The sequence below is a fragment of the Salvia splendens genome, chromosome 14 (genome assembly GCF_004379255.2).
Source record: "Salvia splendens isolate huo1 chromosome 14, SspV2, whole genome shotgun sequence".
Classification (NCBI taxonomy): Eukaryota; Viridiplantae; Streptophyta; class Magnoliopsida; order Lamiales; family Lamiaceae; genus Salvia; species Salvia splendens.
In genome coordinates this window covers 18,566,998-18,582,111 of record NC_056045.1, presented here as the reverse complement: position 1 = coordinate 18,582,111, position 15,114 = coordinate 18,566,998, and the positions used below count along the sequence as shown (strand labels likewise).

The 15,114-nt window shown below is 36.9% G+C and overlaps 1 long non-coding RNA gene across 1 annotated transcript; it reads right to left on the bottom strand.

Annotated features, from left to right (window-relative positions):
- Positions 1-4,357: 4,357 nt before the first annotated feature.
- On the bottom strand, positions 4,358-4,762 carry LOC121765126. The gene is made up of 3 exons (XR_006042734.1): positions 4,638-4,762; positions 4,453-4,521; positions 4,358-4,376 (listed from the first exon to the last, which is right to left on the bottom strand). It is a non-coding gene; the product is annotated as an uncharacterized LOC121765126 (long non-coding RNA).
- Between the last annotated feature and the right edge of the window lie 10,352 nt (positions 4,763-15,114).

Below are 15,114 nucleotides of genomic sequence, written 5' to 3'. Positions count from 1 at the left end.
GGCAGCTATGCCCAAGGAGAGGATGAAGGAAAACACTACTTTGGCACTACCTCCACCACACCACTCTCGAGAGAAGAGGAAGTGGGAGGGGAATGGGACCCCGTATGACAACAAGAGGTACCAGCCCACCCAGAACCGACCACAGTATAGTGGAGGGCAAAACTCATCCAATCAGAGAGGGGACTTCCGACCCAAGCCACCCCAATGCAATGTGTGCTCCAAGTACCATTTTGGAGAGTGTAGAATTCAGAACACCACCAAGTGCTTTAACTGTGGGGGAAACGGCCACTTCTCTAGAGAGTGTCCGAGCAAGAATGTGGGAATGGGGTCGAGACAGAACACTCAAGGATCCCGCCAGCAGCCAAGGGCACTGCAAATTGAATCAAGGGGAAATCGCGATCAACCTCCGCGACAACAGCAACCTTATCGCCCAAGACTCCCTTCCCAGGCTAGAGCATATGCCTTGAGTCAGAAACAACCCAAGACTGAACATGGGAGTCACGAGAAGGGAAACCTGGCAGGTATGGGCAAAATCCTTGGCACTCCTATCGTTGTGTTGTTTGATACGGGCGCATCGCATTCATTCATATCTGACTTGTGTGTGGATACTTTGAGCTTGCCTGTTAACAAATCTGAACATAAGATGGTAGTGTCTTCACCAGTAGGTGGGGTAATAGAGGTTTCTCGAACATGCTCGAACGTAGAAATTTTTATGGGAGAACTTAAGTTAATCGCTCACAACCTACAAGTCATGGCAATGGGGGATATTGACATAATTTTGGGAATGGATTGGTTAGCTACGAATTTTGCTACTATTCGTTGCAAGGAGAGACAAATATCTCTGCAAGCCCCGGGGGAGGAACCCACCATATACTATGGAATCTCGATGAACCGGCGAACGTCTATCATCTCCGCTCTTCAAGCTAGTACGATGGTGAGAAAAGGGCGTCCTGCTTATCTTGTCTATCTACAAGGAGAGGAGAAAGGAGAAAGGAAAGTGGAAGATGTTGCCGTTGTACGAGAATTTCCAGACGTCTTCCCCGAAGCTTTGCCTGGACCACCGCCAGATCGACAATTGGAGTTCACAATCGACCTAGAGCCAGGGTCGGCGCCCGTGTCCAAGGCACCATACCGAATGGCGCCTAAAGAGTTAGAGGAACTCAAGATACAACTTCAAGAGCTTATGGACCTGGGTTTCATTAGACCCAGTGTCTCACCGTGGGGCGCTCCTGTGCTTTTTGTCAAGAAGAAGGATGGGTCGATGAGGATGTGTATCGACTATAGAGAGTTGAACAAAATGACCCTCAAAAACAAGTACCCACTTCCGAGGATAGATGACCTATTTGATCAACTCCGAGGAGCCGGTGTGTTCTCAAAGATGGACTTAAGGTCCGGATACCATCAGTTGAGAGTCCGAAGGGAAGACATACCAAAGACCGCTTTTCGCACAAGATATGGTCACTACGAGTTCGTTGTAATGCCGTTCGGATTGACAAATGCACCCGCAGTATTCATGGACTTGATGAACCGAGTATTCCACCCATACTTGGATAAATTCGTCTTGGTCTTCATAGATGACGTACTTGTCTATTCGAAGAATGAGAAAGAGCACGAGGAGCATCTGCGAATCACCTTGGAGACGTTGAGAACCGAGAAGCTATACGCCAAATTCAGCAAGTGTGAGTTTTGGCTGAAAGAAGTCAACTTTCTTGGTCACATCGTGTCGGCAGAAGGAATCCGAGTGGATCCCGCCAAGGTTGAGGCGGTACAACAATGGAAGGCACCTTCGACACCAAACGAGATTCGAAGTTTCCTGGGTTTGGCAGGATATTACCGAAGGTTCATAGAGGGATTCTCCAAGATCGCGAGACCAATGACCCAACAACTCAAGAAGGGGGTAAAAGTAAATTGGACCCCGGAGTGTGAGGCAAGTTTCCAACTTTTGAAGGAGAAACTGACCACTGCACCAATCTTAGCTGTGCCAGAGCCTGGAATGAGCTACGTGGTCTACACTGACGCCTCGAAAGTGGGACTTGGGTGTGTTTTGATGCAAAATAACAAAGTGATTGCCTACGCATCACGACAATTGAGGCCACACGAGTTGAACTATCCAACCCACGACTTGGAGCTAGCAGCGGTTGTACACGCCCTAAAGATTTGGAGGCATCATCTCTACGGGGTACGATGTGAAATTTTTACGGACCACAAAAGTCTGAAATACTTTTTCGAGCAAAAGGATTTAAACATGCGACAACGAAGATGGCTCGAATTGGTGAAGGACTATGATTGCGGCATCAGTTACCACCCCGGCAAGGCAAATGTAGTGGCAGATGCCTTGAGCCGGAAGGGCCATTCCCAACTGGCCACTTTCCTCACCAAAGAAGAAGCTTGATACGCGAGTTTAGTAAGATGCGCTTGGAAGTGGTGAGAGCACCTGAAACCGTGGAAGCACGGATCGCCACTTTAGTTGTTGAACCTGATCTAAGGACGAGAATTATCAAAGCACAACGGATGGATGCGAAACTAGAGGAAATTCGTGTAGAAGTGCGAACCGGTGAATCCGGAAACTTTAGTGAAGAAGGTGACAACGCTCTCACCTTCGAAGGGAGACTCTGCATACCGAGTGACGAAGGACTCAAAAACGAAATCATGAGTGAAGCACATGAGACTCCTTACACCGCTCACCCGGGAAGTACGAAGATGTATCAAGACTTGAAGAAGTCCTTTTGGTGGAATGGTATGAAGAGGGATATAGCGGCATTTGTGGAGCGATGCTTAGCCTGCCAGCAGGTGAAGGCTCTACATCAACGACCGTATGGAAAGTTGCAACCACTAGAAATTCCCGAGTGGAAATGGGAGCACATCGCCATGGATTTTGTGACAGCATTGCCAAAGACGCAAAAGGGGAATACTGCTATCTGGGTAATTATAGACCGACTCACCAAGAGTGCACACTTCATACCGATTCCCATAACCTATGGATCAAATAAGCTAGCTCAAATTTATATAAGGGAAATAGTGCGACTGCATGGAGTCCCAGTGACGATCACGTCTGATCGTGACCCGAAGTTCACTTCAAGATTTTGGATCAGCCTACAACGGGAGCTAGGGACTCGTTTGAATTTTAGCACGGCGTTTCACCCGCAGACAGATGGGCAGTCCGAAAGAACGATCCAAACCCTCGAGGATATGTTGAGAGCTGTGGTGCTAGACCGAGGAGGAAGTTGGGAGTCTGCACTACCACTGATTGAGTTCGCCTACAACAACAGTTTCCAGGCAACCATAAACATGGCGCCATATGAAGCCTTGTATGGGAGAAAATGTAGATCCCCGCTTTACTGGGACGAAGTTGGTGAGAGAAGAATACTTGGACCCGATGCAGTTGAAGAGATGGTTGGAATTGTCCGACAAATTCGTGAAAGGATAAAAGAAGCTCAAGACAGACAGAAGTCATACGCGGATGCACGGCGAACCGACTTACAATTTCAAGCTGGCGACAAAGTTTTCCTCAAGGTATCCCCGTCGAAAGGAATAACGCGTTTTGGTGTCAAGGGAAAATTAAAACCGCGATTTATCGGGCCTTATGAAATCCTTGAAGGAGTGGGTCCTGTTGCATACCGTTTGGCGCTACCCCCAAGCCTTGGAAACGTGCACAACGTCTTTCATGTGTCGCAGTTACGGAAATACGTGTTCGACCCAAAGCACGTGATTCACTATAAAGAAGTCGCTTTGAACCCGGACTTGAGCTACGAAGAGAGACCCCAAATGATTTTGGACCGGAAGGTCCAGAAAGTGAGAAATAAACCGGTTGCTTACGTGAAAATACTCTGGAGAAATCATGGGCAAGAAGAAGCCACGTGGGAGAATGAGGAAAAGATGATAGAACGGTACCCTGAACTCTTTCCTTGAGGATGCCAAATTTCGGGACGAAATTTCTTTTAAGATTGGTAGGATGTAACGCCCCACTTTTTGATCCCTAATTTTCGAACCCTAAAACGCTCTCTTTTATTTCATTTAATGCCACAAATTAAATGACGAGTGGATTTATTATGTGATTTCTTTGGTGACCTAATTTTGGTTCGGAGTTATGATTGTGGGTTGACCGAGTCAACTCCGTTGAATATGTGACGTGGTTATTTTTGAATAATTGATGTGGGATGAAATTATTTGTTTGTAAATAATTGATACAAGTCCAATCTAATAAAGAATAAATGGTGGGCTATACTATTTAAATAAAATTTTAAATGGGGTCTTGAGCCCAAATTAATACTCATTCAAATAATATCTCTGGCCCAATCTCATTTCCTTTTGAGCCCAATTCTCTAAAATCTTCCTTCCGACATCAGAACCCTTCTCCTCACGTTGAATCCTCCATTCTGCAAGGAAACATCCGTTTAAATTGTAAAATTCAGTCAAAGCAATTAATCCCAAATTGATTGAGCAATCAAATACCAAAATTTGCTCCCCTCCCACGTCGCAGCAATTACGTCTCCATCTCTTCACCCATTCTGGCATATCTTCCTAATTTTAGATGGCAATCAAGGTGAAATCAATCACCAAAATTTGCTCTCAGTACACGGATATATAAATCCTCCTACCCTAATCACTATCCCTCACACAAATTCGCAGCCACTCACCTCTTCACAAAAACGGCGGAGGGAGCAGTAGAAAGGGGGAAGCCAGAAACTGCAAGCTTTTGTTTCAAGCCAAGTTGTTCTTTTGAAGGTATAATCTTCTTCCCCAATTCAATTCATCAATCTATGAACTGCATAGCATGTTTCTCGCTCAATCAAATTGATAAATCCGAACAATCTAAACCAAAGATTCAAGCTGTAACTCACGAACTCAATTTAAGAACTTATCTGCGGGGTAAATCGGGATTCATCGGGGGATGAAAACGGATCTTCCGATCTGGACGGTGCGACCAACTTCAGCGGCGGCACCACGGAGAGCTGACGACAACCATCGCGAATCGGGTGTCATCCGGCTGAGCCCTGCGACGACGATGTCGCGGTGTTGGGTCTGCGGCGGCACCGATTCTGGTACCACGACGAATTGGAGAAAATGGTGTATCAAATTTAGTGAATTTTTTCGGGTGAGTTCTGTTTTGGGGAGGAAAGAGATTTGAGGGAGAAAGAAAGAACGACGAGTTCTGGAAAGGGAGTTCTGCCCTTTTTATTTTAATATAGTTTTGATATATGTTTTAAAATGGAATTTGGGGAAGCATACGTGTATTTTGAAAAGAAAGGAGTATTTTGACTTTTATATGTTTTACCTCTTTAATTTTTGGTGATTAAGCTAAAAGTGGGAATGGGTGTGTGCGTATGGGCTGGAGTATTTAAAATTTCTTTCTTACTTCCTCTTCCTCTTCCTCTTGGCCACTTAATTTAGTTGGTTTAGACTTGTTTTAATATAATTTGTTGAGACGCGAGCGGGCGAAATTAATTGAAAAGATCAAGATTTAATTGGAAAGAATTCATAATCATACCGGTAGAATAATTGAAGCTTTAGGATGCATGCATCTTAGCTTTTGCTTGACCTCTCATGTTGATATATGTGCTATTTCCAATATTTAAAGGTGATATTGCGCGCGAAACTTGATTCCAAGGGAAAGGATATAGTTGAGACTTAAGCACTTTGAGGTGGGCTTTCTTTTAAATAAGGACGATGTCCTAAATGTTTTTATCGATGAAAATGAAATCGTGTTTATCATGCCTTGTTTGATTTTAACGTGCCTATCTGATATGGCTTGAAGCCATTATTATATAAATCGAATTCGGGTCCTCGTAGGGCCGCAAACCCTACTTGGATTAGTGTACACCTATGGTAGATCGTGTGCTAGCGTACGGGCTGGCCGGTCTAGTGACCTGGTTTGCGGCCGCATTCCTTGTCATGTATTGGCAGATATGGCTAACGTCTATGGGAAAATGACTGCAGTCGACTTTTACAATGAGAAATGATTTTAGTGCCTCGGGCCTTTCTAAAAGCTAAAACCCGATGGTTACTCTCGTATGGCATGATAAATAAAACTCTTTATTGAAAATGTTTTCGGCATGAGCCCATTGAGTATTTTTTTTAGTACTCAGCCCTGCATGTGTTTTCCTTATGTGCAGGTTGAGCGGCGACGAGCGGTTGGCGGTGTTGAGCAAATTAAATGAAGAATTAAATATTGATATATTTTGACTACGAGTGTCGTTGTGTCTTCATACATGACGTCACTTTTCTCTTGGATGCTTCCGCTGAAAACCGTTTTACTTATTGTTGAATTCTCTAAACTATTTTGATTTCGTTTAGAATCTAAAGACATGATATGTTTTGGAATACGTTGAACCCTCGTTATTTCGAAATAAATGGTGATAATTGTTTCCTCTATTTAGTCTATCTGTCAAGGCGTCGCTCTGCCCTTTGCTTTTGAATATTTGTCGTTAAATACCTTGGTCAAACCTCTTTTATAAAACCCTAGTTTTTTTTTCTTTGATTGTATTTAAGTCCGTTTAAGTCGCGATCGCCGCATTTATTATACCCTAGAAGGGCGGTCGTGACACATAGTCCATGGACCATATTTGTAGTTCACTCAAAAAATAAATGCATTTGAAATGACATGAGAATTAATGCACTACTGGTAAAGTAAAAGAGATGAAGAGAATGGTTGAAAGTAATGTTAGTGGATAGTGGGACTCACCTTATTATTAGTGTTAATGAGTTGTAACGGTGAACATATTTTTATGGAATGAGGGAGTATGAAGTTTTGTCAAATATAGAGTTGTTCCGCAATTTTGTAAATTACCTTAAAAAATAATGAAGTTTGAATTTGTTCTCAATTATCTCATTATGAGAATTCTAGTTGCTCGGGGGTAATATAGTTTATATTTTATAACCAACCGCTTTTGTTTTCTTTATTGCCACAAATTATTCGGTAAGAATGTGTACGTATGATTTTTTTTATTGTTCAGATACAATTTCATGAAAAATTTATCATGGGATGGTTATGTACAAATTCAAAATTCATGGTTTTTCTAGCTGATTTTGAAAGTTGTGGGACATAACATTGTTGATGAAATGTAGGCATGGTCCTTGGAGTTAGGATTACATGCACAGGTGTGTCTATTAGTCCATTGCCTGATTTCCCGTAGGTTGTCATACTCCCTTTTGGATAGTTGTATTCCACATTCCACTTTGTTGGTATGCTTTCCACCACTTTGTATTGTTTTGTGGACGATTTCAAATGTCACAAAGTAAAAGCAGTCTTCAACTCTAGCTTGCTAACCCAATCCATGCAAGATTTTTCTAATCCCAAAATCGACCGCTAGATTCAAAATCACCATAGTTACTTTCATAGTAATTATCTCCTGTCGTCGGTAGAGTACGAAAGTAAAGTAGCCTTGAATGCTCATACTCTGGCCCACCTCGCTCTGCGGGGACTACTGAGACATACCCACGAAACACATTTAAAATACACTACATACAAAATATGTCATGACCGTGGCTGATTAAGGATAACCTAGCCCCGGTGAACTGTGACTAGGGGGGTATAAGAAGAGGGGAATAGAAGTGGAGAAAAAAGGGAGATAAAAGCTTAAGCAACCAAAAGATATTCAAAATACATTAGAGGAAACAATACTTAAAATAAGATACACCCGATCATGCAGACTCGAGTGGTTGTTCATACATATTTAATTTATTTGAGTCTTAAACGGAATAAAATTTATCAGAGTCTTCAAACGAAATAAGCGTTGCCTTCTTAAAGGCATAAGGGAAGCAAAAGAACTCGGCTCCATGTATAAATACACGAACCATAGAGAGTTAATTCTTGATGGACTAACAACACTCACTTCACCCCACCACGGCTGATGTACTATTTACTACTTTTGGTAATGTATTCCACATTCCACTAACTCATTCCACTCACATTTGAAACATAATAATAATAGGTTATTATTATTATTATTTTAATATATAATTTCCTTATAATTTTTATGAGCAGCTAGATGATATCTGTTTTTGACTGATCGGTCATATCTTAAAATTGTCACAGAATAGTCTCATTATCAATTTTTGTAAAATTTATCTCATGGATGTGGTGGTTTCTCGTTCCACTTGAACAGCGGAACAAATTGATTTATATATCTTATAATCTCTAATTCACTCGAACGAACTGCATAGTATCAAATAATCACAAATTTTTAGATAGTGTATAATCACATATTCATAATAAAACTTTACTCCATATGTACAAAAATTGATTCACCAATTACAATCTATATACTGAACGCTCTTCAGTTCCCAAAACAAGTAATGTAATTGTTAATGCTTCCATTCTGCCTATTACTACTAAATTGAGAAAGATATGTAATTGGGTTGAGAACATGGACTCATACTATTCGATATAAAACCAAAACTTAATATCCTAGCCCAACAACTAAAGCCCAATAGATATTCATCTTTTTCATTTTAGATCTCCACTCACACTTCAGGCCCACAATAGTTATGTCATTGGATAGAATGAAGGGGAACGACAGCTTGGCCCATAGTAGTTATATCGCTGGATAGAAATAAATGGTAATTATTCCTTGTACATTTCATTTCTTTGCTTATACTAACATTTTTTTATTAGGAAACCATCCATTTAGTATCACCATTTCATTCTCTATTATGTGAATGATCATTTCATTCTATTTTTATTTTTTCTTATTTTATACTCCCGTCGTCCGTGAAATGTTGTCCAGTTTTGTCATTTTCGACCATCCGTGAAAAGTAGTCCACTTTGCTTTTTTTTTTCTATTTTTGGTAAATGGTCCCCACTTTCCACTAACTTTTTAAATTCACATTCTATTATAAAACTAATACTCCTTCCGTCCCACAAGAATATGCACTCTTTCCTATTTAGTCCGTCCCATAAGAATATACATTTTTCAATTTTGGAAACTCTTTTCTCTCTAATGTGGTGGGACTCATTCTCCAGTAACAATACTTTAATTACTTTTTTCTCTACCTCTCTCTTACTTTACCAATTTTGAATTAAAACTCGTGACATACCCAAAGTGGATATTCTTTGGGGACGGAGAGAGTATATAAATATGAGACTCTCATTCCACTAACTTTTTCAATTCACTTTTCTTAAAGCACGTGCCGAGTCAAACTTGGATAATATTTTGATAAAATTATACTTCTTTTGCTTCATTATTCCTTTTTAGAGCATCCACAATAGGGACGGATGTCCCGACGGACATCCCGGCAGACATCCCAAAAACACCTCCTGCCTCGTCATAAGGACATCCCACTGCATTGCCCCGTCATAAGAACATCCAACTGCACAATACCGGATCCCACTGCACAATAGCTGATATCCCACTGCCACGTTATATAGAGTTTTTTTTTTAAATCAGAAATTGGGACGTCCGTCGTGTCACCGCAATAGCGGACGTCCGCGCTCACCCGCGGAAGACCACTCGTCCGCCCCCGACGTCCGCGTCCGCCTCAATCGTCGCAATAGCGGACGTCCGCCGGGACATCCGCTATTGTGGATGCTCTTAAGTTGTTCTATTTCAATTTACAGTTAGGTCATTTCCTTTTCTAGCAAACTACCTCACATTTTCTCTCTTATTTTATTTTCTCTCTTACTTTACTCTTTTCAACTTTATCTCTTTTTCACTTTATTCTCTCACAACTTTCATATTATATTTTATATCCTACTTCATTCTCACTGCATTCAACTCATCGAATAAATTTAACTCATCAAATATTTAATATTATTTTTTCAAAACAAGTGTAGAAAATGAAAGATCTATATTAAGGCGGAACGGAAGCAATACTACCTTCGTCTCAAGGTAGATGTCACACTTGGGTGATGACATGAGATTTTAGAAGATACTCCCTCCGTCCGCGAATAGAAGTCCCATTTTTCCATTTTAGTTCGTCCGCAAATAGGAGTCCTAGTTCACTTTTACCATAAATGTTAATAGAGTAACATCTTGCACTAACTCATTTCACTCACATTTCATTTAAAACTAATATATACAAGTGAGACTCTTGTTCCACCAACTTTTTTCTACCCAGTTTTCTTAATATTTCTTAAAATATGTGCCGCTATGGAGCAACTCCTAATGGCGGACGGAGAGAGTATTGTTGTGTGTTAAGTGGAGAGAAAAAATATATTTTTATATATTAATGTGATTGAGAACACATCTTTTGTATGACAAACTAAAAATGAAAGTTTGTCATTTACTTTGGGACAGAGAGTATGTATATTATATTTTAAAATCTCAAATAATTAAATTGGACATATCCCAAACAAATTGCATACACACAATACACATGCTGCATGCGCGCGCACGTGCACACCGACCACACAAAAGACACACACACAACATTGCATACAATATACAAATTGTACATAAGGGATATGTTATACTGTTAACTTACCCTTAAATTGCTAACTACAATTAAATGATAGGCATTAGATCTTCAAATCAAAACCCAAGATCATTCTGTTCTGAGTATCAATATAGTGAACAAAAAATGTCAATTAAGATATTTATGTCAATTAACAACAAAGTAGTTATAACTACCTTTCAAAAAATTATCTCAAAACTTTAAATGCATATAACTATCTCAATTTAAATTATTCTTCCACAAAACATATATCAAATTAAAGATAATTTTATAAGGGTTCCAACGAGACTCTTCACGCATCTGTTTCGATGTCAAAATTTTAAAATTTTTTTTGTAAATTTTCATATTTCTCGGCAAATAGCTTAATATCAACATAAATAACACAATATGTCAACGTATTTTAATACTTGGACAATATCAATATTAAATTGTGTTGATATCTTTGATACACTATATTGACATTATGATTCAAAATCCTAAATATAGTAGTTATTCTTATCTTTTCAATATTAAAATATTAAAAATGAAGTTACACATCACAAATTATAGACCATTAGATCTTTTCACTCTTAAATTAGTTGTAGTTAGAAATTAAGGGATGAGTTAGCAATTGAGCACTCCTCTTACACACAATATAAATATACACACACACTCCATGCACATGCACGTGCACAAACTCCGCACACCGAACACACATAAGACACATACACACAATATATATACACAAACTGCACACATAATACACACATATGGATATCAATTAGGTTAATATGATTAGGTTTGGATCAATCATATTGGGTTGTGTGACTATTCAATTCCAAGTCATTTCAGTTAAAAAAAATTTGGGTTATAAATTATTCCTAACCCTAAATTTTTGGATTTTAGACTAATCATCATGCCAATCAAGCTTAATTTTTTTATATTATTAATTAATATATTTCTAATAATAATTGTATATCTATAATAAATAATTATGTACATAAATGAGAGTTATTTTAGCTCAAAACGAAGTTGCAACTCAGAGGGGGACGAATATATATATTTTTTTCTAAATAATTACAATCATTTCTTCCTAATGTAAAAACAATGAGTACGACATTTAAATAATGGATCAAAATATATTATTTTTACATACATTTAAAATAAAAAAAATTTAGTACATGTTTAAAATTTGACAAGAGTAACTAATTTTGGGTCAACCTAATGGGGCTCGGGTTAATTCGATTTTGGGTTATATTTGGTTTAGGGCATTTTGGTTGTAATTTTTTTTAGGATGTAACTTTTTAATCCTAACTAATTCATTTAGCTAAATCTTGAGTTTAGATTGTGAAGAGCTGTTTGTATACTCTATTCTTTTTGTTACATTTTCTGTACTCAAAACTTGAGAGTGATAGTAAACATTTTCTATGAAGATTTACGAAATATTTAAAATTTTAGAAGGTACAGGCTGGAATTCGTTGTAATTATTTATTTATTTTGACATTTATTGTAGGAGTATTTAATAAGGTTATAGTATATCATACAAATTCTTCCCAACCCAACTGTAATAATAGGACCACAACTAGGTCTCAAGTTCAATTTTTTGTCCATTGCAAAATTAATTAAATAATTAAGAGTACTGCTCGATTAGGTAGCCAAGGAGTTATAGTAATTAAGAATGAAATTACTAAAATATTTAGTTCTTGTGCTAATGTCAAAGAAATAATGCCCGACGCGCATTATTGAGAACTTAAGGAGTCCCTTTCTAAATAAATAATTGATAGCCATTAGTTATGCATATTTAGCATGGATAGTGATAAAATGCAAACTCCAAATTATAATCTGGATCGTAAAATATTAACATATGACAAAATAGTAGCAACAGAAAATGTCAATATTTGATACTGTGTTGATATTTTTTGTTATTTTTTTGTCATCTATTGACATTTTCTAACCATCCAGATTATGATTTGGAATTTGTAAAATATTTAGAGTTTGCATTTTATTAATGTGATTATTGTCGTAAATAATTTTGATTACAAGGCAGAAAACAGCCCCATTTGGCTGCTTTAAAATGGAGGTCTATTGTTGTCTCAAATATTAAAAGCATGTTGAACCTCACTTTTCCGAGGCCCACTATCCCCAGTTACATAAGCAATCGAGTGTCTATATATTATTCATTAAATACTTCAAGTTTGGGAGGAATTTAATGTACAACTCAATTATGTAAAATGTAGGTCGTCCCTTTCATCATTAAGGATAGAATTGATCATTCATAACCCTTACACACTACTCACATACCTATATTTAATTCAGCACTATGAAGTTCAGACTGTTCAACAGCTCTCTTATTTTTTTTATATAAATTAGTGTACAAGTAGATAAAAATTTAAAATTCATTAAATACAAAATTTTACATGATTAAAAAAATCATATGATTAAAAAAATCATAATTTTAAAAAAATGATTTTGGAAAATAATTATACTCCGAATTATCTAAAAAATGAATAAAAATTAAAAATGTTTAATTCTTTCAGAATTATTTCAACAACAAAAATAATGATATGTGGAAGATTCTGATTGAGTAGCAAAAGTTTAGTTTGCAAGATTTAGAAGCCAAATGAATTTTTTATGAGGTCGTTTAGTTTGTAAGATTATATGTCATGATTAAATATATAGTATTATGTTTGGTTCACTAGGTGGATAATTATATGATAATAAATCATAGTCATCTCTATCCAACTAAAATAATTCCACAACTTAATCTAGATGAATTATCATATGATATTTAGTCATGGTAACCGAATGACACATATATGTAACATGCTTGGACTTGGTAATTGGTATCTGATAGAAACTTTCATCTACGAGTTTAATTCAAACGTAGATCCCTATTAATACAATCGAACTACTATGTGGTGGTGTGTATATTTTTTCTATAGATAATAGTCATATAAATCATGAAACTTGGTCAAATTCTGGTATGTCTCATGAACTTTAAAATTGAAATATTAAATCATTAAATTTCATTTTTTCTCAAATGTTCCATTCGTGCATAAATCAATCTCTTTTTATATGTTAAAGACGACATATTTCAATAAAATAAGAAGATAAATGAGAAAATATCAAATATAAAAGAAAAAATTAGTTATTTTAATGAAGCAAGTCATTTTGGTTATGGTTATAAGATGACCTTTTGTGCATGGCTGGGACATTTGAGAAAAACTAAAATTTTGTGATTTACTATTCCAATTTCAAAATTCATAAGACGTACCATAATTTAACCAAACTTATTAATTTTTTTTCTATTACAACTAATTACTACTTAACTAACAACTTGATCATAATTTAGTTGCACACCGACATGCGTGTATAACTTACTACATATGTATTGTATGATAACATAAATGCTTTCCCTCAAAGTATGATGTTAATAATATCACATCTCGTAGTGCTTGCATACCCACATATTTATGGTGTGAATGTGATTAATTTATTATTCGAAAGATCTTCTTCTATCACTTAGTATAATATACTATGTCAAATTAAATAATATTTCAAGGGCCAATGCACTAACGTACGCTATGGTGTCTCTCCATATATGATATGCACTTGCTTCAATTCCTCTCCCGAATACTAGTAAATTCCTTTGGCTATTTTAAAGCTTTACTCAAATTTCATGGAGAACAGTAAATCATTCCCTTATTACTCTTCTTCAAGATTTGGCTTTGAAGATGTGGCCAAACCGTACAGCTTCAACGGGCCGCCCGACAACCCGGAGGTTAAGAGGAGGAAGAGGGTGGCTGGATACAATATGTATGCAGTCCAAGGCAAGCTCAAATCATCTCTCAGAAGTAGCTTTAAGTGGATCAAGAGCAAATTCATAGAAAATTACTATGAGTAATGAACACAAGGAGATTCTTGATTAATTTACTTTCTACATAGCTAGAGTTGTACGTTTTAAGATGATATATCTCAAGTTATTGTGACAAGGTCTTCTTAATTTGCTTTCCTTCATTGTTAAAAATGGTAAAGAATCTTGCTACTTGGGGTTGTTTTTGTGTACATATCCTATTCTCCTCTTGGCCTTTTACACCCATATGAAAGAATGTGTTCTTGACTTATGTATATCATGTGACGTAATATTGCTACAACTAAGATATGATGAAATAGAATCATAGATCAAAGCACAATAAGAGTCAAAGAATTGTCCAATATGAGATTTGATTGGAGTTACGTGACATAGATAGAGATCCAAGATATACAAATTTTTTGTGAGGTATTCCAAAAGGCAAGGCAGAGCCATATAACTTTTTAATCTCATCCAACAGAGCAAATTAATATAGATGCTTTAAGATAAAATAAAATAAAATAAAATAAAATAAAATAAAATAAAATAAAATAAAATAAAATAAAATAAAATAATTGTCTATTTTCTTGGCTCCTATTTTACTCTCTCCACTTAACTTAATAAGTATATACTCCCTCCATTTTTTAAAAATAGCAACTCTTTCCATTTTAGTCCGTTCTTTAAAAATAACAACTTTCAAACTTTCTATTTTAGGAAATCTTTACACCCATATACATCAATTTATTTACCACTTGTACCACTACAATTAACAACTTAAAGTGGACCCCATGATCCACTGACATTAATTCCGTTACTTTTTTTCTCTCCCTTTCTCTTACTTGTACCAATTTTTATCCCTTTCTCTTACTTTACCAAATTGTACATTAAAACTC